This window comes from Megalobrama amblycephala, linkage group LG24, assembly GCF_018812025.1.
Source record: "Megalobrama amblycephala isolate DHTTF-2021 linkage group LG24, ASM1881202v1, whole genome shotgun sequence".
In the NCBI taxonomy this organism is placed as follows: domain Eukaryota; kingdom Metazoa; phylum Chordata; class Actinopteri; order Cypriniformes; family Xenocyprididae; genus Megalobrama; species Megalobrama amblycephala.
In genome coordinates, this window is record NC_063067.1 from 10,373,866 (window position 1) to 10,399,553 (window position 25,688).

Genomic DNA, 25,688 nt, shown 5'->3' on the forward strand with positions numbered 1-25,688 from the left:
TAATATACTTTTGGCCTTATTTCAGTGACTTAAGTTTTTTGTTTTTTCAATAACCACGCATAAACGTTATTCCTTCAAAAACACAAACATGTACATACATGTTCCTCACATATTATGGTAGCCTAGTTTGTGTTGAATACAGTGTAATGACACTTGTGTCATTAATGTGTTTATGAACAACTGAAAAAAGCACAAATGTCAGGGCATGTCAAAACTTCTCCAGGCCCCAAATCAGCCTCAGACTCCAGAGGATTAATATGAATGTAGTATATAATTTAGCAGCGGGAAAGACGGCTACATTTATAAAGTGTTTGCGTGTGTCCCGAGTTACAAATAAAGCCACAATAATCTCATGGAGCGAACTTGTCAATCATTATTTTGATGGATGACGCAGAGAAAACTCTGACCAATAAGAGGACAGTTTTACTCGCATGTGACTTGCTTAAACGCATTTTGGTACGCTTTGAAATGTTGCCATGTGAAAGCGAACCGAACCAAGAAGAAAATGCAACATTGTAACAAATTTAGTCCCTGTTTCGGAACAAAACAAGCAATCCATAGGTGTGAAAACACCCTGAGTCATTTTCTAAGCTTGAAAGCTCCAGTCTCCATTCCTTGTAATTCCATGCAAAAGTGTGACCAGCTACGTTCTTCAAAACATTTTCTTTTGTGTTCCACAAAGATTTTGTAAAAACATGAGAGTGAGTAAATAATGACAGAATGTTCATTCTACGGCGACCTATTCCTTTAAATCTTGGGATTTTCCCCCTGATCTACAACAGAAGGTGTGAAATGGGAGAGTTGGGGGGAGGAGGGTATTGAGGTGTGATGCTATTACCAGATTACAGGCTCTTCTGTGCTTCCTCTCACGATTTTTGGCCGACAAAAGTCATTTATGTAGACCGGCTGGAAGAGGAATGCTAATGCACAGTATCACTGGGAGACGCAGCTCCTGTTCCCTTTGGAATTGGCAGTCATATTCCACTCTGAGATGCCAATCTCATCTCTGCGGATGGAGTCTCTGCTGTTTATGTGGAACCACCATGAGCCTCCATATCGCCTGCTAATCATGTCATTAAAACTGTATTTAAGAGAGGACACAGTGAGACTGTGATAAACAGATAAATCATGCACTCGATTTATTACGTGCCTGTAATGACTTTGGCATTTTCGATCTCATTTTATGATGGAGCGTACGGTTCAAGGCGGCACAAGAGTTTGCCAAGTCTTTGCGATGCAAACCACTTGTGATGTGTTAGAGCATCATCATTAGTTAACCTTTTCCACATTTCAAAAGCTCTTGACTCATAGAATCAGCATGCAGCTTCACGGTTGTTGTTGAGACAAATATTTGCCAATATCTTGTGTGCGGTTTAAAAATACAGAATATAGAACGTCATTTATTATTTTATAGCTCCCTGGATCAACATCCTTTTTGGCCATGGAAAAACAGTCCTGTTAATAACAACAACAATAATACAAATACTAATACTAATAATAATAATAAATATTATTTTATATAAATATATACATTTTATATAAATATAAATATATTATTTTTATATAGTTAATATCATAATATAATAATAATTACTATTATTGTTGTTGTTGTTGTTAGTGGTGCTTGCTAATAATAATTATTGTTGTTATTTTTTGCTATTATTATTATTATCATTATTATTAACAACCACCACTAACAACAACACTAATGATACTACTACTAATAATAATATTGTCCAATGTATTATTGTTGTTGTTGTTGTTGTTAGTGGTGCTTGCTAATAATAATAATTATTGTTATTATTATTATTATTATTAACAAGCATGACTAACAATAACAATACTACTACCACTACTACACTGTAAAAAAGAATTGTTGGTTTAACTTAAAAAAAAAGTAAGTTATCTGGTTGCTTTAAAATCTTGAGATCATTGAAGTTAAAAATGTGAGTTAATCTAAAGGTGGCGATTGATTTAATCAACAGAAACTCAAAATATTATGTTATCTGAACCATGATAATTATCTTAATTAACTTAAGTTGATTTGACAAAAGAAACATTTTTGTAATGACAAATCATGAAAATATTTTTTTACGGTGTAGTAATAATAATAATAACATTGTACAGTAAATATTATAAAATGTTATTATAATTATTAATTATTAAAAATTACAATTACAATTACTTTTTCAATTTAGTCTCCTTCAATTATTCTCTCTTAGATGAAAATCTTCAATATGCTCATCCAAGGTTTTATTTACAAAATATTTTCTTGTCAACATTAGAATATAAAAAGAAATACACTAAGCTAATCCACTGCGCCAAAATCAATTGCTTTGTGTATCTCAGAAGATAAACCCCTTTTGCTAAAGCACACAGCATTGCATTTTTATTTGTGCACAAAAATAAAAACATAATAGCGTTAACCTAAAGTTCATCACATTGTTTACAAACTCCATGAAATCAAAATTGCAATGTCTTTTTGTTCATGTTCATACAAACTTCATTACTAAACATACTCTGTGATTCATGATTATATCTCCGCTTTAAAGCCGCTGCTGTTCCCAGCATTCCCAGACATATTGTCTGCATGCATATTGATCACCATGTCACTGTAATGATATGAAACTACAGCCTTTAGTGTGGTCAGAAAGATCCTAGTCCCTCATTAGCAATGTAAAACAGCTTAATGTAATATAAGCACTCCTAAATGCTGCAATAATGGCAAAGTAGATTTTTGCGGGTTGGTTTCCAAACAGTTAATTAGCTCATGTTTTTTAGTTCAGGACAACAAGACAGGACAAAAAAAATCAAATAGTGCTCTTCTGTATGACGTAGTCCTCTTAACTGCAGGAACTGTGTTCAAATTGCAATTTGCAAAACAGTGGATGCTACCAGAATGGAGACAGACCTAAATGTGAGTTTGCTATAACAAGTTGCTTTTTGGCTATTGCCATTATTCAATCGCATGTGCAGCCTAAATGTTGTCAGAGGAAGTGGAAAAAGAAGTTTTACAAGAAGTTTACAAGACATCTTGTACATTATTATTACGCCAGTAGGTGGCGACAAGTGACTGTCTTTATGAGTGAGTCATTGAATCATCCCCTCAAGCCATTCATTCAAAAACTTTTGCTGTGTTTCGAAATCCTATACTCTCGTTCACTATTCCTTACATTACTCCACTAATATAGGCCACTTGCAGGAGTGAATGAAAACGAGGTAGTAAATTCGGACACTGAGTGTGCCAGAAGGACTGCCGCTTTTGCATAGTTTTGAAATTTGAAACCTAGCAAACTCGCAGCTCCAGTAGTAATGAAAAAAAATGATCTTGAGCTCTGTCTAGCATGTATAAGCCTTAATTAAACAATTTAATAATCAAGTAAAAATGAATTAACACCTGTATGATATTACATTGGGAAGTGGTTGGATGGAAGATTCAGCTGCGGACGGCATCTTCTGGTTAGACGCAGGAATTTATTTGGCGCGCGGCATGACTTTCACAGTACATTATGGTTGTTCTCTAGCCACTGAGTGTACACAGTCGCTGGTGCTTAATCTAATAAATCATCTCTTATCCGAGTTTGCTTTATAAATTGAATGTGATAGCACACAGTGTGATATAGTCCAATTCATGAACAAATGACTCTTATGAACTGGTTCTGAATAAAAATTGCAACAGTGTAATCACATGAACAAATGACTTAGTGAATCAAAAGTAAGTCAAAGGATTAGTTCACTTTCAAATGAAAAGTGAACTAATCAACTAAAGTGAACATTTCGCCCTCAAGCCATCCTAGGTGTATATGACTTTCTTCTTTCTGCTGAACACAATCGAAGAAATATTAATAAATATCCTGATGCATCCGAGCTTTATAACGGGACCAATGAGTTTGAGCTGAAGAAAGTGCTTCCATCCACATTCATCCATCATAGACATATTCCACACGGCTCTGGGGGGTTAATAAAGTCCTTCTGAAGCGATGCATTTGTGTGAAAAAAATACCCATATTTAACAAGTTATGAAGTAAAATATCTAGCTTCCACCAGACCGCCTTCCGTATTCAAGTTACTGGACAGAAAAATTGGAACTTCTTTTGTAAGTTTGAAAGCAAAACAGTAGCAATGGTGCCAAATAGAGTTCAGCCCCAAATCAGCCTTAAGAGAGCATTCAGCCTTGATTTTTCCCCCAAGTAGCAGAGATAAAAAGCAAAGCCAGCATCAACTCTGCATATCAACTACCTTGGATTAACTTCAGAGAAGGAGAATCGTTGAGACAGACTCTGTTGAACAAACCCTCACACTGCACAGAATATCAAACAGAGGGATTGATTAAAACATATATGTGCTATTTATCCACAACATGCTTCTGCAGTCCTTATCTCAGCTCAAAGTGTCTGTTAATCTTCCAGTTGGCATGCTTGCTTTGTCTCTCCAGCATTTGAAATGTGGGTTCAATTATTTAGCTACTGCAACCATTTCGTTTAAAGAATCATTGTAGTTCAAAAGTATCGATCTTGATACCCTCATTTAGGTCACTGTCAAGCGATGACATTCACGTGGTGGGAATTGACTGACTGACTGGCTGCTGAGTTCAAGCAGGAAGCAGGACCAGAGCATTTTGCAAAGTCATTTCATTGTAGACGTTTGAATAGCCTTTTAATACCTTAAAGGAGTAGTTCACTCTGCTCATGTGCTCATAATCTTCCTCTGGTCTTAAGTTAATTTGAAGTTAGTTGTGGTCTAGCATCTTTGGTGTTACTGTATTAATGAAAGTTTGAAAAAGCACATGCTCAAATGAGCAGCGAAGGGCAAGATTAATATGGATAACAACTTAAATTTCAGCCTGTTCCTGACACAGAGTTATTGTATGACTTCAGAAGACTTGGATATTTCCAAGACTTTATACTTATTGTATAAGTTGTACTGAAATACTTTAATAGAGCAAAATGCTGTTTATTATTTTGCGTTCCACCTCATATGGCAAACATTATATTTTTTCAAATATATTTACAAAAGAAATGGGCAAAAATATTTTTTCATATTTTTGGCCATTTTTAAAAAGCATATTTTCAAGCTAAATATATTTATATTGTTCAAAATATAAAAATAAATTTATATATACGCTTTTAATTTTACCCATTTGCATTTATGGGTTGGACCCACTTTTGCCTGATTCAACATGGTGCTGGAAACATTCCTCAGAGATTTTGGTCCATATTGTCATGATATCGTCACACAGTTGCTGCAGATTTGTCAGCTGCACATCCATGATGCGAATCTCTCGTTCCTGCACATCCCAAATCTGCTCTATTGGATTGAGATCTGGTGACTGTGGAGATCATTCGAGTTTAGTGAACTCACTGTCATGTCCAAGAAACCAGTTTGAGATAATTTGAGCATTGTGATATTGTCTGAAGATGGTTCACTGTGGTCTTAAAGGGATGGACATGGTCAGCAACAATACTCAGGTAGGCTGTGGTGTTTAAATGATGCTCAATTGGTACTAAAAGGCCCAAAGTGTGTCAAGAAAATATCCTCCACACCAATAAACCACCACCAGCAGCCTGAACCTTTGATACAAGACAGGATAAATCAACATGCTTTCATGTTGTTTATACCAAATTCTGACCCGACCATCTGAATGTCACAGCAGAAATCAAGTCTCATCAGACCAGGCAACGTTTTTTCCAATCTTCCGTTGTACAATTTTGTTGATCCTGTGTGAATTGTAGCCTCCGTTTCCTGTTCTTAGGTTGCAGGAGTGGCACCTGGTGCTTTAGCCCATCTGCTTCAAGGTTCAACCTGTAAAAAAAGATGGACGAAGCACCTTTACTCTCTTCCACTATTGAAAAGTGAAGCCGCCAATGTTCCAATATGGCGCTGACATCTTGGAACCTGATTCTGCACAGTATTGAGCGAGAGAGGAGGCGTGGTATCAAGGTCCTGCCCACACTCCCGCAGAATAGGTTAGTACAGTTTACTGCAGAACAGCTCATAATGTCCATGTGAAATAAACAGCTATGGAAATGTAGAAATTAAAATTAAAGCACCGATCTCTTCCCGAAAATCCCCAAAAAAGTCTTGGTTACTCAGTGATTACTTTGCTCAGAGAAGCTATCAATCACAGCTGTCAATCATGATGTCACACTCCCATTTTTATAGCATCAAATAATTAACTAAAACCAAACTTATTTAAAAAACGAACACTTGAACTTACATCAGCGTAATAAAAACTACATAAAATGACACAAACCATCTTTGGAAAAAAATTTATTTTAAGTGTAATTTTATTGTTTAGTTTGTCTCTCATTTCATTAGATTACATTGAGAGGGCGGGGTTTATGACCTACTGACACCAGCCACCTGGGGGCAATCGAAACGTTTTGGCTTCACTTTTCAGGACTTTTGCGGCACTTGGGTTTGACGTGTTGTGCGTTCAAAGATGCTCTTCTGCAGACCTCGGTTGTAACGAGTGCTTATTTGAGTTACTGTTGCTTTTCTATCAGCTTGAACCAGTCTGGTCATTCTCCTCTGACCTCTGGCATCAACTAGGCATTTTCTCCCACAGAACTGCCGCTCACTGGATATTTTTCGGACCATTCTCAGTAAACCCTAGAGATGGTTGTGTGTGAGAATCCCAGTAGATCAGCAGTCTCTGAAATACTCAGACCAGCCCGTCTGACACCAACAACCATGCCATGTTCAAAGTCACTTAAAGCACCTTTCTTCCCCATATGATTTAAACAGAGTTGCAGAAGATGCTGTAAACTTTCAGGGCATTTTCTTTGATAAACTGTGATATCATTATCGTAAGGCTCATGTGACGCATTAGTAGCCCAGAGGTGTTTATCTCAATGATAGGTTGCAATGACTTGACCTGTCTACTCTTTTATTGCCTCTGTCTCAGCAATTTTCTGTTCCTTCACTCACCGGTGGCTCGAGGCAGCCGAACAAGTCTCTGATTATTTAGAACATGGATAATTCATCTTACGGTATTGATTCAAATCTCTTTGGTGCTGTGAGAAGAAATAAGAATTTGTTTTCTCCTTTCCCTCTTCAGGAGATGTTATTATTATTTAATAGTCGTGCTTGCCTCAGTAACTTTTTGCAAAAATCTTCATAAGTATTAAACTTTGGTGTGTAACTTGTCCTCCACCATTTGTGCAACAGGCATGAATAATACATCAGACTTACATCAGACTTAGAGCAACCAGCCATGCAAAAATATAATTTATCTGTATTTATTTTGTTTCTGAAGAAAAATCAAAGAAATCCATTAAAAATGCTAGCTCCACTTATGCTGTTTGAACTGTCACCAAAAGACTTATTACCCGTGATCTGAGAGTAATTGGTGGCTGCTGATTTTCAAAGTCCGGTGTCGGCTGCCACACAGATACTGTTCAACGCAGGTGGATCAATAGAAAATGAGGGCCGCTAACACAGGCAGCGCTTCAGAGATAATGCCCTGTGGCAAATCATCAAACGTGCCGAGCGTGCCGAAGACTGTTCGTCTCTAATATTTGTTCAAACTCTTTCCCCTCTTGGTCTTCTAAGAGGATTTGTCAGGTGTTCTGTTTGCAGATGACAAACGCTTAATAACATTTATCGTCTCATGACAGCTGGTTTGTGAGATACTGTACTCTTTGTAAATGAAATGGATTCAAAGGATCCATTAGGGTTGCTTGTACGTATTAACATATTAATACTCTGAATGCTAATTCTCCTAAAGCTGTGGGTTGTAAAAGAAAACTGTTTTGCTTTTTTATTCCTTTTTGTTTTCTTTTTCACAGCGACTTTGGCAGCATGTAATAAAAATCAATTTGCAATCCATTTTATTTACAAAGTCTGAAGTATTTCCAAACTAAAAACTTGATTTTATCCATCAGGAATTGATTGGATGGTGAAAAGTGTCTCAGTTATTTGGAAGGTGTAATAAAATTAGGGAGCTGGAAAGGAAAGTCATTTCAAAAATTGGAGCACGTTATGTGTTTTTTTAGAAAGATTTTTTTCTTTTCTTTACAATAACAAGTACGTTCACAAATGTATTTCAAATGTATTAAGGAATGTATTTTAAAGGAACCAGTACTGGTTCAGCTTAATCAACAATTTGTGGCATAATGTGTCTTTTTAAAAAAGCAAAAATAGAGGTTATGGTGCGGCACTTACAATGAAAGTGAATGGGGCCAAATTTTTGAGGATTCAAAAGCAGAAATGTGAAGCTTATTTAAGGAATAATTGATGACTGGCCATTAAATTATTAAAAAATAATGCACACCCGAGGTGGTAATGCACCCGTGACACAAAGAGTTACACTGTTACGCCTCAGGTGTGCATTATTTTCTGATAATTCAACGGACTGGAGTCAGTTATTCTGCTTATACTACGGTTACCACACCTCAACACTGTTCAGATGTTGACATTTGTCAGGTTTTTGTAAGACTTTACGCATCTCATCCCATGCCTCCGTTGCTAACTCCAAAATGTCATTTTAGAGCTGATGGAGGTTTGATTACTTCGCTAATGAGAAATCTCATGTAGCTTTTAAATTGCTAAACTATTTTACTGATAAAATCATCGGAGCAGCGCTGACTAGTTTCTGTGCAAGTGTGTGTGTGCTTTTGAGTAAGAAAGAGAGGATGTGCTTTCCATACATAATAAAACCAGTGGCGGCGTTTCACAAACACCTAAGGTATGGCATGAATCCTTCTGGCCATACAACAACAACATTTCCAAGTAATCATATTATATCTAAACAAAATACAAGAATAAAACATAATAAAAGAATGGACGGAGTCCATGGACATGCACAGACTTGCAAATTCTGAAACAGCCCTAACCAGACGTGACATGACACAGGAGAATTATCATGTTAATCAGAGTTTTTTGTACTAACCAGCCACAACAGCTATTCACGACAATTCTATTTTACAAACAGTTTCTATTTCCACGGCTTTTCGTCTGGAACAACATACTGTACAACGTATGACAATGATAATCTCAGGTTCTCATTGATTATGTGCTTTATTTAATGCAAAAGGAGTTTGAATATCATTTTCTGTGACCTTTATACACATAGCCAACTGAAAGCAACAATGGATAGGCTAATTCACCTCAGATTTTGATAATAATTTAAAGGAAACAACATGTTCAAACTGTCAACTCAGTTTATCTATGATAAAAAAAGACTGAGTCTCTCAGTATGTATTTTTAATCATGTTAAAATGGTGCAAGATGTAGTATTTTGATAATTTCGTCACGTGTGGATACAGAATTAGGCTGTTTAAATCTGCAATTTCTACAACTCAAGCAACATCATGAGCTGTTTATTTCCCCTGTTTTGTCTGAATGCCAAGTTATGGCAACTGCCATACGTAAACACTGCCCCTGAATAACAAAAAACATGGAAATAATTTGTCATTTTTATCCTATTGTTTACTATATTTATTTGCTTGGTCAGTGTGGGTTTTGTTTCTTTTGCTGTTGTAGGCTGTAAGGACCTTTGAAATAACTGAAATCATTTGGCGAAGTGATATGGAATTGTAATGTGGTCAAGTCCTGCCTGGAACTACTTTAGCCGTGCGTTTCCCTGAAAATAATTGCACACCTTAGAACATTCATCAACCAATCAGATTCAAGCATTCATCAGCACCGTAGTATAAAACACTTCTTAATTATTCTTTTAAAACTTGTATTATTTGAGCTGAAAAGCTGTTTAATTAATAATATTTACTGTTGTTTTAGGGTTTATGGCATTGCATTGTTATGGTGACAAAGTAAAATTGGATATAATTTTACAGAGAAAAGTTTAGTATATTAAGGTCATTTTATCTTCACAGTATTTTAATATTATTTATATACTATTATTAATATGTTAAATTAGCCTTTATTTTTATATTTTAAAAGTTATCACTTTTAGTTTAAGTTTTAGTCATTTTGTTGTGCTTTTGTCTTTTATTAGTTTTTGTTTTTTTAAACATTTCTGTTTAGCATTCATTTATTTGTTTTTCATTTTTACTAATTTAAGTTAAACTTAAACATTATTTCAGTTAGTTGCCAAGGCAACATACGTTTTTTTAAGTTAAATTTTAACATCTAATATTTAAAGTGGAAATTAATTTTGTTTGGTCAAAATTATGGCTCAAATGCTAAATATTACTTTATACACTGTAAAAAAGAATTGTTGGTTTAACCTAAAAAAGTAAGTTACCTGGTTGCCTTGAAATTTTGACTTCATTGAAATGAACCACATTAATTATTTAAGTTGATTTGACAAAAAAAAAAAAAAATGTTGTGATATCAAATCATGAAAATTATTTTTTACAGTCTGGGAAAACAAGTTTAATTTTGATTCCTAATGGAAATACTAATAAAAAAAACCTTAACAACTGAATCTTCAAATTTTTTCTTCTCCCATATTCTGCTGTAATATCATCCTGCGCCGTTAAATAGTCATGACCATGTCCAGAAATATATGCCGTTCTCTATAGCATATGTTGAGCTGATGTAGAGACATCTAAATGATAAAGACACAATGAAACCCTCTGGAGGGGGTGCATATGTGCCCGTCAGTTCAAAGACACTTGGCTGTTCCTGCTCGAAAAGAAGGAATCCTTCCTTCAGTGGTTGGTTGCTATGGATATCTCTCAAAAGCTCTTAGAATAATGGCACATCCCACCTCTGATGTCAGAGCTGTTGATGTGTGTGTAAAGAGGGAGGGAGCTGTAGCCTGTTGCTCATATCATCAAATGTGCCGCCAGCACTCCAGAAGCTCCAGAGCCACATAGAGTTGGAACGCAGAGCATTCTTCCTTCTCCTTTTATAGTAAAAGAGAAAGAATCTTTCATTCCTGAACACCATGAACACTCTCAACTACAGATGAAGTACGGTAAGTATTTCCAACTAATGTTTCTTTTTCTGGAAGTTTAAGCAGAATGCATGCGAAAAGATGTTCTGAATGCAGGTTTTTGTGCAAACAAACACAGATTATCTTGAAAAGGATGTTGTGTTTGTGTAAACACGCAGTGGACGTGTCCTGTGAGTCAGTGAAGTACTGCGCTAGTACCCAAATCAGATCAGGGCTAGTTAGATTGCAGCATGTAGACTGAGCGCGCACGAGTTCGTCTGTTTGAGAGAAGATGAAATAATATCAGTGCGTAACATTCATCCACCTCAGTGCATTTTTTTTTTTTCTGCTGCATATTTCTGTTCATAATATTGTCTTATATGTTGTACAATATTATAGGCCTTATTAAAAAAAACAAATTATATGATAATTGCAGATTTAGCAATCAAAGTATTCACAATTCATTGCAAATATTTGCTCAGGAAAGTCCTTAAATGATCATAATTTAAAGGCAAAGTTTAGTTCCCAAAATTGCTTGACTGCTGCATATTTCTGTTCATAATATTTTCTTATATATTGTACAATATTATAGGGCTTATTTAAAAAAAATACTTATTTATATGATGATATGCAGATTTAGTAATCAAATTACTCACAGTTAATTGCAAATATTTGCTCAGGAAAGTCCTTAAATGATTATAATTTAAAGGCACAGTTTGGGTCCCAAAATTGAATGACTTTCTTTCTTCTGTGGAACGCAAAGAAGATATTTTGAACAGTCTCGTGTGTTTTTGTCCTTACAGTGAGTCAGTGGGGTCCAAAGTTGTTCGGTTCCCAGCGTTCTTCAGAATGTTTATCTGTTGTGTTTTGAAAGTCAGTTTGGAACAGTAAATAATGACAGAATGTGGCATTGTGGCAAACGTATAAAGCACTGAATGGACAAACGTGGCTTCAGAAATCAATATATAGTTTATTTTATATCATTCTGTGGGCCTGCAGGCAACACAAATGTATTCAGTTGAGTTTGTCCATATGTTTGTGATGGATTTAGAGTCTGTTCACACACAACATGTTCATTCCATGTGCTCTATTGTGTTTTTTTCCTCCCATAAAATGAAGTTAATGAAGTCCAAGGTTCTTATTCTTTAAAACATCTTCTTTTGCATTGTTTGGTGCATTGAAAATTCGCCGCCTTGAGTGCCAAAGTAGCCGTAAACAACCCTGCTAGAAGATGGTACTTCAAGCTTGAATTGTTTTGATGGTCAGTAAATCCTGGCATTTATGAAAAGGTTATGATTTCTAACATTTTATTTTTTATATAATTAATTTAATTGTTACATTATTTGTATTAAGTTAAATTGACAGCCTTAAATACTCCTAAAATCTATTCACTTTACTGCATTTTTATTTAAACAATGTATGTTGTAGTTTATCGTGTAGATAAACAGTACTATGGTTCTTGCTTTGTGCCTTTTTATGTTTGATATGAGCGCCTATATATGTTTGATATGAAATCTCTAGCAATTATTTTGTCATTGCATTTACAACAGTTTGTATCTAATTACAGTGACTCATGTTCATTCTTATGCTTGTTTTGTCCTGAGAGGTGACAAATCTTAATGAGCGGGATTTAATTTCAATGCCAAAGTCCATTTCATTGCACATTATACAGTAGATGCACGCTTGTCCTGTGTTTGATGAGCATGCAGTGTGACAGTCAATCCCCCGATGAAAGACCAAAACGATGCCATTACCAAATGACAGCAGTCAGGATGAGTCAAATCAGTTTAATTTAACAGCATCATTTATCCAGAATTCACAAACGCATCTCATAATGTTCAAGGCCTGCGTTTGACTGCTAATATTTGAACTGCACCACTTGATGTTAATATTTTCTAAAGTCGTGCATAAAGTCTATTCTGGCATTTACAGTACAATTACGTTAAGATCTATTTGGGGTTTTATTGATCATTTTAATTGTTCATATAAAATCACATGAGGTGAATACATGCACAATGGAGTCCAAAAGTCTGAAACCACAAAAAAAAAGGATTTTTTTTAACTACACTCTAAAAAATGCTGGGTTAAAAACAACCCAAGTTGGGTTGAAAATGGACAAACCCAGCAATTGGGTTGTTTTAGCCCAGCACTTGGGTTAAAAGTTTTATTTAACTCACCTATTGTCTAAAAATTATTGTATTGCTTGCTTAAAATGAACCCAAAATATGTTGGAAATTAACATGTATAATATGTTTAATAAATTAACATTTATTAAATTGCTTATTAATGTGTTATTATTGTTGCCTTTAGTAATTATGTGTCTGATTTTTAATTTCCAACCTATTTTGGGTTCATTTTAAGTTCAATTTTTAATCAATAGTTGAGTTAAATAAACTGCCCAGCACCTTGGGCAAACGTTTAACCCAACCGCTGGGTTAAAACAACCAAAACATTGGGTTAAAACAACCGAATCTCTGGGTTTGTCCATTTTCAACCCAAATTGAGTTGTTTTTAACCCAACATTTTTTAGAGTGTAGAATTTTTAAACACAAAAAGTTTATGATGTAAAAAGAATCAAAATTAAAGACGGCAAATCATGCTGGATCAAGATCTAAAATCATGCTGGAGAACATTATCATGTAGGTGTAGGTGTAGCTCCAGGGAGGTTTTTTTTTTTTACTTAAATTGTTATGCTGGGAAATAATTTGCAATGAAAAACAATCAGAAAAATGTAAAATATCAGCATTTTGGCTACTGGTCTCAGACTTTTGGACTTCACTGTAGTTCTGTTAGCACGTATCAACACATCCAGGGTTATGAATCTCACTGTGGGTGGTTTGGGAAGAGTTGGTGACACTTAGTCATAATGAAGTACACTTATCTGAATTTGAAAGAGTTTCTTGGTGTTTGAGTGGCATCTACGGCTGTGAGTGGGTATGAATGGTCATCATTTTCCCAAGGTGGGAACGTGCCCTCTCCGTGAATCATCATAGTGCAGTGGTAACTCGGACGTGTAGCTCGAGCTTACATTTGCATATTATGAATTTCCAGTCTGAAAATGAATGACATAAAAATGAGTCTATCCGTTTAACCAAGACAGTGATTCACTGTGTGTCTCTGAAAACTTCCTCTCCAGTTATTCGCATGGTGAGAAATGGACCCACACTCCGGGCTTATTGAGAAGAGATTAGATCTCTACAAACAAACGTTTTGCATAAACCTGTAGGAGTTCAGATTGATTTATAGGTTTGTTGACTACAGGGAAGGAACAGCAGCTTTTCCTCTCCGTAACTACATTTACATTTATGCATTCAGCAGGTGTTTTGTTAGCGAATCAAACCCATGACCTTAGTGTTGCTTTGGCATGTTCTACTGAAAATCATTTTGCAAATGCCGTATAATTACTGAGAGTGTAGAAAGACATTAATATTAGTGTTGTCTCAAAGGTTTAAACATCTAATGTTAATAGAACTAATCTGAGTTTAATATTTAAATGCAAATGAGCTGCTGCTCCCAGCCCCCTTTCCAGAAGAGGGCGGAGCTTTAGCAGTTGCTCAACAACAACAAAGCTGGAGAATCTCACGCAGCCAAAATGTGGATTGTCAGTAACGGTGTTCAGCCTTACATTGTTCAAACCGGAGTCGACACTGATGGAGAGACTCAGGAAGAAGTTACAACTTTTAGAATGAAACTGGACGTTTCTGAATGGTTAGTGGATAAATTTATGTAGTTGCTGTGGAGTTGATTCAACTCATCCACTAGCATGTGCCGTCATGTTCATCTTTTGCTCAAATCCAGTGTTGAATTGATCCTCGTTTGTTGTGAAGCAGTCCGGCGTAAAATGACGGCATGTCAACAACACTCTACTACAACAACTCTTCCTCTTCTCTAAAGCAGCCCAACATGGACCCGCCCCCTTTGTTGTGTGTTCTCAGGGGCGGGGTTTATGTAAATATGTGGGTTTGTGATGTCACCAACTCGCAAAGAAGCTCGTTGTAGTCCCTACCAGACATTTGTTGTAGTCCTTAACAAGTGATTTCTGTAAAAGAAAATATATCCATTTGCATTGAACTTTGAGCATTATAACTTTGCAGATGTTGTTTATGCTCAAACAGCAACACTACACACTAACTAAAGTTAAAAAAGTGAAATCATTATCAAGGAAACCTTTAAAACCACAGTCTAGCTCCTAAAACACAGCTGGGATCTGTTCAGCGGCCAGTTTTATGTCCTTTCACTGCAATTTCAGGTTCAAAGGACATGTCCCTGAGAGCTTTAGTGATTTACAATGACAAAAGGCTTCATCAACTTCATATGTATTGTAAAAGGGCTAGTTTTAATGAACAGGGTTAATGTCTTTTCATACCTTTATGTGCAGCATAATTGTGAACTGCGGTCAGGATATTGCAATTATAAATGGTCATTCCCTGTTTGCAGCGGTCTTCTCATACCATTACACACAGGGAGTGACTGTGTTTAATTAAGGAATTACCATGAGTCTGCAGAATTTCTAACTACATTATTATTAAGGTGAAAAGCAATTTATATGCTCATACATTTAGCTGCCCTGCTTTTGGTATCTGCAGAGTTTTTCATAGTGATTTTCATTGACAGTAAGACTAGTATGTGATTTGAAATCTGAATTCAGTTCCACATCCTTTTTTTAGCCAATCAGCTGAGCCATAAATGCCATGTGACTACTCACTCTTGAGGTGCAGGAAAATGTCTTCATTACAATCAATGTTCCCTCTAAGCTGCGCGCGTGCGCGGCCGCGCACTTCTGAAGCCGCGGCCGCGCAGAAGAAATAATTGCCGCGCAGAGAACAGACATTAAAATGATTGTAGTAGTTTAAATGAGAAATAATTGCAGTGCTCTGGACAACCGCTATAGAGTTATTGTCGCTATAGAGTTGGAACCGGTGAATGCGGTTTACAGGTTTCATAGAAAGAGAACGATTGAGCGCGTGCGCTGGCTGGCCCTGAGCCAAATCAGTCGCGGTAAGAATACTGTCATGTGTGCGGACTAAATACATCAATACGAGAGGCAACGCGAAATGAAAAGAAATGTGAAATAAAACGTCATGTTTTAATGAAAAGTGGTGGAAATAACGGACGATGGGCACAGAATGCTAACAAAACTCTGAGACATTTACAATCACACGCCCACCACAGGTGTAGCTTAAAAACTCAAAATACATCAGTGATATACCTCAGTTTAAATAGATTATTGTGTGTGGTGGTGTGGGTTTCAGGGATGTTTAGATAACTATAAACGAGTTAACGTTCACTTTTCTTAAAAATATTGAGTTTAAACTTTATCAGTTTAAATGCTTCAGTTTGTTTTCACTATATAATATATTAAAACAAATGGAAGCATTTAAACTGATATAATACTGTATATCAGTTTAAATACTTAAATATTATATTATATTTTATTATATTATAAAGTAAGCCTAATAACAAATTGATCTCACAAGGGGATTGTTTATGGCTCCTTGCCACAAAAAATCTTAACCTCCTGGTATATAAAATCTGGGAGATTCATAAGCAATAAACATATAATTTTGATGGTTTAACACTGTCTGTTGCTAATAATTGACTGTACAAAAACACATCATGGTTGTCCCAAACCATCATTGTAACTGCTCATATTATATTATTATAAAGAATTGAACTGTCCTGCAGGAGGACAGAAATTATTTTTTAATAGAATTTCTTGGTAAAGACTGGTACAGTTAATACAGCAATGTGAAAAAAATCTCAAGTAACCTAAAATGTGCTTAATTTAGTGACTGAACTGCTTCTTTTCAAACATATTATTTAATAAATCACTAAGTTACATCAAGGGTCAAATAAAATAGAAACGGCACATTAAAGTTAAATGTTACAGTTGCATAATAAAACCATTTTTTTTGTGTGTGTGTTTACGTTCATTGTACAGGTCTGATATAAAGTATGTTTTTGCTCAGGTGGCCAAAATGTGCGCTCAACAGAGAAAAGTTTTGCTCAGCGAGAAAAAAAATTAGAGGGAACATTGATTACAATGCTGAGTGACTGATAGCATCACAAGAATGTTATTTCATGCTTTTAAGAGCCATCTGCTATAATATAATAAACTATTTACAATTTATTAGGGCTGGGGCAATAAATCATTGCAATAAATCGAGAAATGATTCTAGATCGATTCTGAGATTTTCCAAATACATCGTAATTCTCTCTTGAAACGATTCTGAGGTTAAGCAGATGCCACTGCGTGCTTTAGAAACAGCCGTACTCTGCTTGCTTCCAATTCCTTACACACACCACAAGAACCTTCTATAAAATAATCATTCATAAAGTTGGAAAAGGTTGAAGCTAATTACAAGGGTGTTTGCAGTGGGCTGTTTACATTAATCTCGCGTCATAAAAGCATTCTGAGGTTCAAGTACATTCTCAGACTCAGTCGAATGCATGAACGCTCTTCTTCATGAGCATTTGAATGTATGGTTAAAAACTAGCCTAAAGCGCCATCTGCTGTTAATAACTAAGCTCAGAATCGATTCAAGAGAGAATTGTGATGCATTTGGGAAATCTCAGAATCAATCTACGAATCAAGACGAATCGATTTATTGTTCCAGCCCTACAATTTATATAAGATTTATATTGTCAGAATACATGGCTAACTTCGAATGACCGTCAATAGAAATGTAAATGTAAATTCTGTTATTTATTTATATTTTTGCAACATTTTTCCACACAATGACAGTTTATAGTTAAAAAGGACCCCCATAAAACTACAGTCCTTGCAAGTTATGCACTATATTTCAAGTCACATGATAGTCTTGTGCAACAAAACTGAAAAATAAGATATTATTTACTGGGAATCTTGCTCTTCAGCAAAACTATTAAATCTCATTTGCAGTCAGATTCAAAAATGGTGCACCATTAATGCCAAATACTGACAATGTATACAGTGCATATAGTCATATGGACCACTTTTTTATTTGGTAACACTTTACAAAGTTTCATCTGTTAATTACAAAGTTAACATGAACTAGCAATGAATAATACTTCTACAGAATTTAGTAAGCTTAGTTAATGTTAATCTCAACATTAATACATTTTTAAAATCAAATATTTTATTTAATGCACTGTGAACTAGCATGAACATGAACAATGCATTAACTAACATCAACAAAGGTTAATAAATGCTGTTTGTTCATATTAGTTAATGCATTTATTAATGTTAACAAATAAGACCTTATTGTAAAGTGTTTCTGTTTACTTTTGTTTTTAATGGTAACTGTTGTTGTGTAGGAAAGAGCCGCAAGAAGAAATTCTTGTTTTCCACATAAAAACTCATATAGGTTTGGAACAAAATGGATAATTAAATCATGACAGAATTATTTTGGGATTATTATTCTTGTAATGTATACAAAGTGCAGCTGATAGTTGTCTGGGAAGGAGTTTGTCTTACAGTGCTTCGGCATTCTCATCTTCTCCAAGTTGCTTTATTCCCAGTCGACAGCCTGTGAATGATGGTGAAATAAATGCGTTTTGAAGCCCACTCTGCAGGACAGGAGTTTATCATTGACAAAATCTAAAAGAATAAGTGAAGTAACACCGGGCGGCCTCGAATTCATCACCCGCCTCAGCTTCCATCTCAAAGCCTCTCTTTTGAAGTTTGAAGAGTCCGCACATTTCAATCTATCTCATCAGATGAAGTGCTTTCCGCTGTGTTGACATTCAATAACACTGGATGTCACTGTCCTTGTTTTTCGTCTTCTTCAAACACATTTTCTGTTCTGCACCGGCTTTCTGTCTTCTCATACCTCTTTAATATATTTTGTCCAGCTGTGGTCCCCCTGAGGCCTGCTGCGGTCCAGCTAATGGAGATCCGCTCAAGCAGTGACACTTTTCAGACTGACACCCGTTATAGGCTGCTGTGGTTTCCGGTCCTTGAAGTGCTTGGGCATAATGGAGATTACTCACTGATCTTGGCCTGTTGGTGTCACATAGGAGATGGATAATAACTGCATGAAACTGGTAATGCACACAACTGCTGGACAAATCCTTATGTAATCATTACGTAATTTATGTTGATGTTTGAGCAGTCCTGTGATCCAGCTGAACACAAAACAATTAGAATATAGAAAAAAAAACAAGAGAAAGAAACAGAAAGTGATCAACTTGAAACACAAATGGGTCAATGACGTGACGGATCATTTTTTTGTCCAAAGGCCTTTATAATAATAATTAAAAAAAAAAGATATGACATCCAAAGTATGTAAGGGAGTACAACTAGATCTCTTTTATTACATCCAAAAAGGTTTTAATTATATTTTCCTACATATAAAGGTATTTTAAAGATTTTGAAGTGTCAAAAGGTCATTTGGCTTAGCTGTCAAAGGCCAATACAGCCAGTTCATTTGTGATTAAAACATCTTAAAATATAATAAATGTATATATTTTTTATTCTGGCATGATTTTATATCATCATATATCAACATAGTGCAAAATGGTATTAAAATGATGTGTAGAAGTCGTTGATTTGTTATGAGAAAGAATGTCCGGAAAAATGAATTTCATTGAAGCCATGCATTCAATATCATGTGACAGGATGTGACATCATTCAGACACCTGCAAAGGACCACATGATCGTGAGGCAAAGTAACTAACACTCTTTTAACTATTTGAAAAATTCATGTTTTCACTCGCTCATACGCATGTCCCGAAACATCAGGTCATTCGGTGCAGCCGCTATAAAACATGGAAAATGTTGTAATATTTTAAAAACTTGTACTAAATATAAAATGTTTGATTGTCATTTTGCTAGCTAGCTAGATATCAGCCTGTTAGCACTGTTTGGTAAAACCGAAATTTTGGTTTAACCAAATGAATTTTTTAGTTACAAATTTTGTCCATCTTGTAAAAACTGACAAAATCAGTGTTAATTGATTATAAAAAACACATAATCTCATTGTTAACACTTAAAACTTCAGAATTAATTAAATCTCCATGATATTTATTAAGTCTGCATCACATTCATATTAAATTGTGTATATATATATATATATATATATATATATACACACACACACACACACACATATATACATATATATTACGTTAGCTATACGAATTGAACCACACCATAAAATGTTAATTATTAAAATGAATTGAGGGATGAGGCATATATATGATGGCAGTATTGTGTTTTGCTCAATATAATTTGGACTAATAAAATAATAAATTATTATGTATATAATTTTACATAATAAATAAAGTATAGTTTTATATATATTGTTTATGTTATTTATGCATTATTTTTCATTATACATTTAAGCACATTTCTCCAGCATAATGCATCTGGACATTTTTTTATTAATATTTTTGTGATTTCCATTATTTTCCGTGATGATTCTCATTACATTCTCATTAATATTGTAAAACTGTGAAATACTATATTTTAATTTGTGCAAAATATATTTAATGCAACAAATACTGCCATCACATATAAATACTTTACATTTAACTTTTTTTTTTTTGCATTACAGTAATGAGAATGAGATTTTTATTTATTTATTTGAATGACGTTAATGAAACTTGGCATTGCGCCATTTATTGTCATTTTTCACAATGTGAAAAATTTGATCCTAAAAAAAGCGAAATAAAATGACACCTACATTTTTCTTTTGATTTTGAAGTGACAAACGACCTGAACATGTTCCTGATGGGTTCGGTGAGATTCACCCAATAGTGTGATGATAATCCATAACGAGGAGGTTTGCGTCGTGACCCTATGGTAAATGTTTGCCTGCAACAATGCATTAATAACCGGAGCCATTAGTGCACAAATGGAGATCAGTATGACCCAGCTGCTGGAATTTAAATGAAAACATAAACTCAGAGATTTTTGAGCGTCAGACTATTGTGCATCTCTGCCAGTGATGTGCTGAAAACCTGCCAGGAATAGAAGCAGTGCTGTGGCAAAGGTTAAGTACAGTGAAAAGATGGAGAGGTTTGCTAAACCACTGCGAAGCCGAGAGACTGTTTTATGTATGGTGGACACATGAGAGGAAGAGAAAGCAATTATAGCCCGAAGATGTTTCAATATATTCAGCGATTTATTAAATCCACCCACTAATATCTAAAAAAAAAATCTCTTTCTCTCTCCGATTCCCGTTTGAGTTGATGTAAGCAGATGTCTTACGATATGAGCATGGCTGCAGGCGCTGTTGGACCTGAACATCCCGATTGTGAACATGTGTTGTGTATACATAGAGTCTGTGCACAAAGACGGTTCAAGAGATGTACTTATGCGTCCCTGCCGATCTGTTGCGGGGAATGTTCTCTGCTGCGAGCTACAAGTGTCAGAGTTACAGATGAGGAGAGAACAGCATTATTCACTGGTGTTCAGAGCAGTGGAGAGACAATGAATGTGGTTTTGCTCCTTCATACTGTTTGTCTTTGGTAAAGGAAGATCATTCACGCTGAGAATGAGTTTTTCCAGATGGTGTACATGTAAGAATAGCTCAAAAATCTGTTGTCTGACTTTGTGCGAGTCATTTAATGAACAAAAATAGCTATGATCTTTGAGACTAATGCTTTGTTAGTGTTGCTTCTTTAGCACTAATACTTCTTTACTACTTGCGGGCAGCAAGTTCGACCCAATATGGCATAATCGGTATCATTGTTCTTGGTATGACTCAAGGAATCTATCAAGACCAGTTTCATTAAAATAGGCAAAATTAATTTAAAAAATGGCCCAAAATGGCTATAATTCACCCTTCGCCGGGAGTTTGATTGACAGGTGATCTGTCCAATCATGGCACTAAATCTGCGATTTTGTCCAATGGTGAGTATTGATGTCTTGCAGTTGAGACAACATACTTTCTAATGTTAATTCATGTTTATTACTAGAAAGAGACGATTGGTTCACAAACCACTTGAACTGAGACACTACAGCAATCTGTCACGTCACATTAAAGAGCCACAAAACGGTATTTATTGTTTGAATTTATTAAAAAAAGACGAAATTTGAAAGCTGAAACTTTGTTTCATACCAAAAATAACCTGCTCTGTCTTGTCTGTTGGCACATTTTCAGTGTCCTCTTTGCTCTGCAATGTATTTTTCACTCTGTGAGAACATGATGTGTGGCGTGAGAGTGCTATGGCTTGTCGGACAAAGCAACAGTAACTAAGGGGGGCGGGTTTTTGCAAACGGTCAATTGTGTATCAGTCGACACGGTATGCTACACTGAATTAAAAGAGACCAGTTTTATGATTTTTGGACAAAGCGTTCAGAAATAAAAAAATAAAATAAGCAAAAATGACCAGTAGGTGGCGCTGTGGTGAAGCACTGCATGTAGCCTCAGGTCATGCGTGTGAAGACATGTACCAACCCTGCGTTCCGTTCGGAAGGGCTCATCCCTATGCCCTAATTCCTTCCAAGGGTTTACCCTCCGGAGTGAGAGCTTCGAAGGGATGAAGGGTGTAAGGGTCAAAAAACTTCTGTCATCCTAACGAGACAAGGAGGCGCCTCCGTCACACATTTTGTATGCTGATTGACCCCCAAAAAAACTCGCTCTGAATGATGAGTAGATTGTGCAAGCTGCGCCTTTTGTTTAACGTAAATAAATAAATAAAAGTGTATTTATTTATTTATTTTTGGTTTATCGCACCATATTGTATTGTGTCTATGTATTTGAAACATTTGAATGGACTGATAAGGGTAGCTGTAAAGTTGAAGTACAATGTCGAATTGACCACAATAATGTACCAAATCTAACTTGTATAAATATTACAGTAGTATAGAAAAATACTATACATACATTTCTAGGTAAAATCGAACTTCGAGCCTTCTGTACCCTTTCTGTGATGCCAAACAACTTCCCTGTGCAAAGGATCATGGGAGCCTGAAGTGTCCATCAGTTGTACCCTTCGAAATCTATTATTCCGAAGGGCCCTTTGAAGTGGCCAGTTTTGAGCACTTCGGTTTGGAACAACCCTTCAATATGGCGGCCATGATTGTTTTCACTCCAAAGAGCCCTTCGGAGGGCGATATATATCCCGTTTGGAACGCACCGCGAGATTCATCTCAATACGCTAAAGGGTTGCAGAAATATAGCCTCACATCCAATTTGGGGTGCTTTTTCTCAAATTTGTTTGCACGTTATTCGAAACTGGGTTTATCAAAAAGCTTTTATTACGTTTTTGCCTGCATAGACTGAAGAGGATCTGAAATTCAAAATGGCTGGAAAATTTTCATGGCGGAAAATGTCATCGGATCATCTTGAGCTAAGGAATCAGAGGAAAAAAAGAATGTACTTTTTAGCATAAGTTATTAGCATAAATGTAAGTGCAACTTTGAGCAGTTGGTGGCGCTAGAAGGATTGAGTTAAGGACTAATTTCTGTGGTTAATGTTCAGACTGTACTCTATCTGTGTGCCAAACTTTGTAATTGTCCCACAAGCTGTTCTATGGGCTGCCATAGACTTGAGTGGAAGAAGAAGAAGAAAAAAACTAACACATATATACTTCGTACCTTAGGTGCTTGACCCCTAAAAATCCTTACAACAAAATAGACTGACTTAGAAGCAGTGTTGCATAAGATATTAAATGGTTAGTTCATGCAAAAATGAAATTTCTGTCATTAATTACTCACCCTCAAATCTTTCCAAACCTTTTAGACCTTCGTTCATCTTCAGAACACAAATTAAGATATTTTTGATGAAATCCAAGAGTTATCTGAACCACATAGGCAGCAACGTCATTGCACCTTTCAAGGCCCAGAAAGGTATTAAAGACAATAGTCAACGTGACTAAAGTGGTTCAACCTTAGCGACAAGAATACTTTTTGTGCGCAAAAATAACAATTTTATTCAACAATTGTGTCTCTTCCCTGTCAGTCTCCTACGCTGTTTATGTTGTAGACGCAATGCAGCTTTTTCAGCCGTCTGGTTTAGATGATTCAGTGAACATTCAAAAGTAATTTTCCTAAAATAGGTGCAAAATGATCAAAATTTCCTTAAACCTTTCTCTAACGTTCACATAACCAAGAACGTTTTTAAAACGTTTAAAAAACCTGTGTGTTTTGAATGTTCTGAGAACATAACATTTTCATAACTCAATTGGAACGTTAGCAAAACATATTTTTGTTAGTGAGGATGGTGTGTGTTAACAAGAGAGGGAGCAGAAGTCATAAAGACGTAGAGCTCCAGGATGCAGTCTGGACCCCATAGACGATGGGTGGGCGGCACCAGAAGAGAGCATGAGATGCGTGGGAGGGGGTGGGGCGCCGTTTGCCAAGTGTCTCACCAGGCAACCATGAGGACGGTTGTATCATCACCAAAAAAATGAATCTTCCTACTTAATCATAACAGGCGAGCACTGTGGATATAACGTGTACAAAAATAGTATACGATGAACATAATGGAAATTATGCACTAAATTGACCAGCTGTTCAGTATGGTGAACAGCTGGTAATGTTTTTCAGCCAGTTGATGAATTTGATATAAATATCTATATTTGTGTGTTTGTCTTAAAGGTTTTTATTTTTTCAAGTAGATTAAAAATGATTAATGTAAGGACTAGAAGACAATAAAAATCTAGAGGCATTGTTTTTGACTAAATTAGCACAAGGAAGCATGATTTTTGACAGTGTTATTTTAGTACCAATGAGATACAGAGATATAAAATAAGTTTCATTTTTATTCTAGTTGACATTTATTTTATTTCAAGCAAAAAAAAGTTTTTTTTTTTTTTTACGGATTTAATTTTATAATATTTGATCATTTTTATTTCAATGCACTTATTCTCACCAAGGCTGCATTTATTTGATCAAAAAGTTGTGAATCAATTCATTGAAACTGATATTTTAAAACAGCTAGTCGATTGACACAGTCCATAGAAAACTCAGTGCCTAAATAAAAAGTGCATTAAAATAAGTGCAATGCTTGACAAAAATCAACACAATACTGTATCTCCTCATGAATATTTAATATATTAGCAAGCCCTAATGTTCAGTTATGTGGATGATATGTTTTGACGTGTTTAACAGCACAAAGAGGACGTTTTATTGTGCGCACAGTTGCACCAGAAGAATAGCTTTGGCTTGTATTATGTTTGACATGCAAATACGTATCAGCCATATAATTCAATAAGCCTCATACACATCAGCCAGGAGATATTTCCCATGTTATCCATCACTTTGACGAGATACAGCCCTGATATCGTTCTGCCATTAAGCTTGTGCGCACTCACACATATGCACAAATACTCTACAAAAGTTTGTACTCGATGGTAAACAAAGCGGAAAAAACAATTGCTTATACATTCATTTAGACCTGGAGAATAGATTTGGCATAAATGGTTCACAGATCATGTAAGTAATGGCGGCAGAAGGACTTTCTTTCTGGCTGATCAAGATTTTGCCTTCTAATATTTAGCTCTAGGTGGGTTTTTGATATATCAGAAGCAGCGTGGAGGCCGTTGCCATTAAATTGTGCATGACTGCAGTGAGTGTATTAAACACACAAGCAATTTTCCCATTGAGTAATTTTCTGTCACAGTATGACTATTCTTGCCTTTCAACAGTCACCAAATGTAAATAAGCGATGCTTGTAATCTTCCTGTGCTCCGCATACTAAATATCACATTACCAGACCTCTTATTCTACTCAAGCAGCTCAGTATTATTCAAACAGCACTTTAATATATTGTGTTGTAGTATCAAGAGGATCTCACCTTGCCTTGAAAATTTCTGGACATTCTGCTCTAAATGTCTCCTTTTGTGTTCCACGGATGAAAGATAAATAATTTCGAAAGACATGAGGGTGAGTGAATGATGACAGAATGTTCATTTT

At 35.7% G+C, this 25,688-nt stretch overlaps 1 protein-coding gene across 7 annotated transcripts in view; it reads left to right on the forward strand.

The window, feature by feature from the left end:
- kcng1 (potassium voltage-gated channel, subfamily G, member 1) overlaps positions 1-25,688 on the forward strand; it is a 76,468-nt gene that overhangs the window by 37,772 nt on the left and 13,008 nt on the right. For 2 of the 7 annotated variants that reach the window (XM_048179052.1, XM_048179054.1), the window contains exon 3: positions 18,677-18,868. The exons of 2 other annotated variants lie outside the window; for them this stretch is intronic. The gene's annotated coding sequence lies outside the window, so the exon portion shown is untranslated. Of the gene's footprint in view, positions 1-5,752; positions 5,967-10,751; positions 10,886-18,676; positions 18,869-25,688 lie in introns of those variants that run through there. 3 more of the 7 variants (XM_048179051.1, XM_048179056.1, XM_048179055.1) reach the window with 3 other exon arrangements.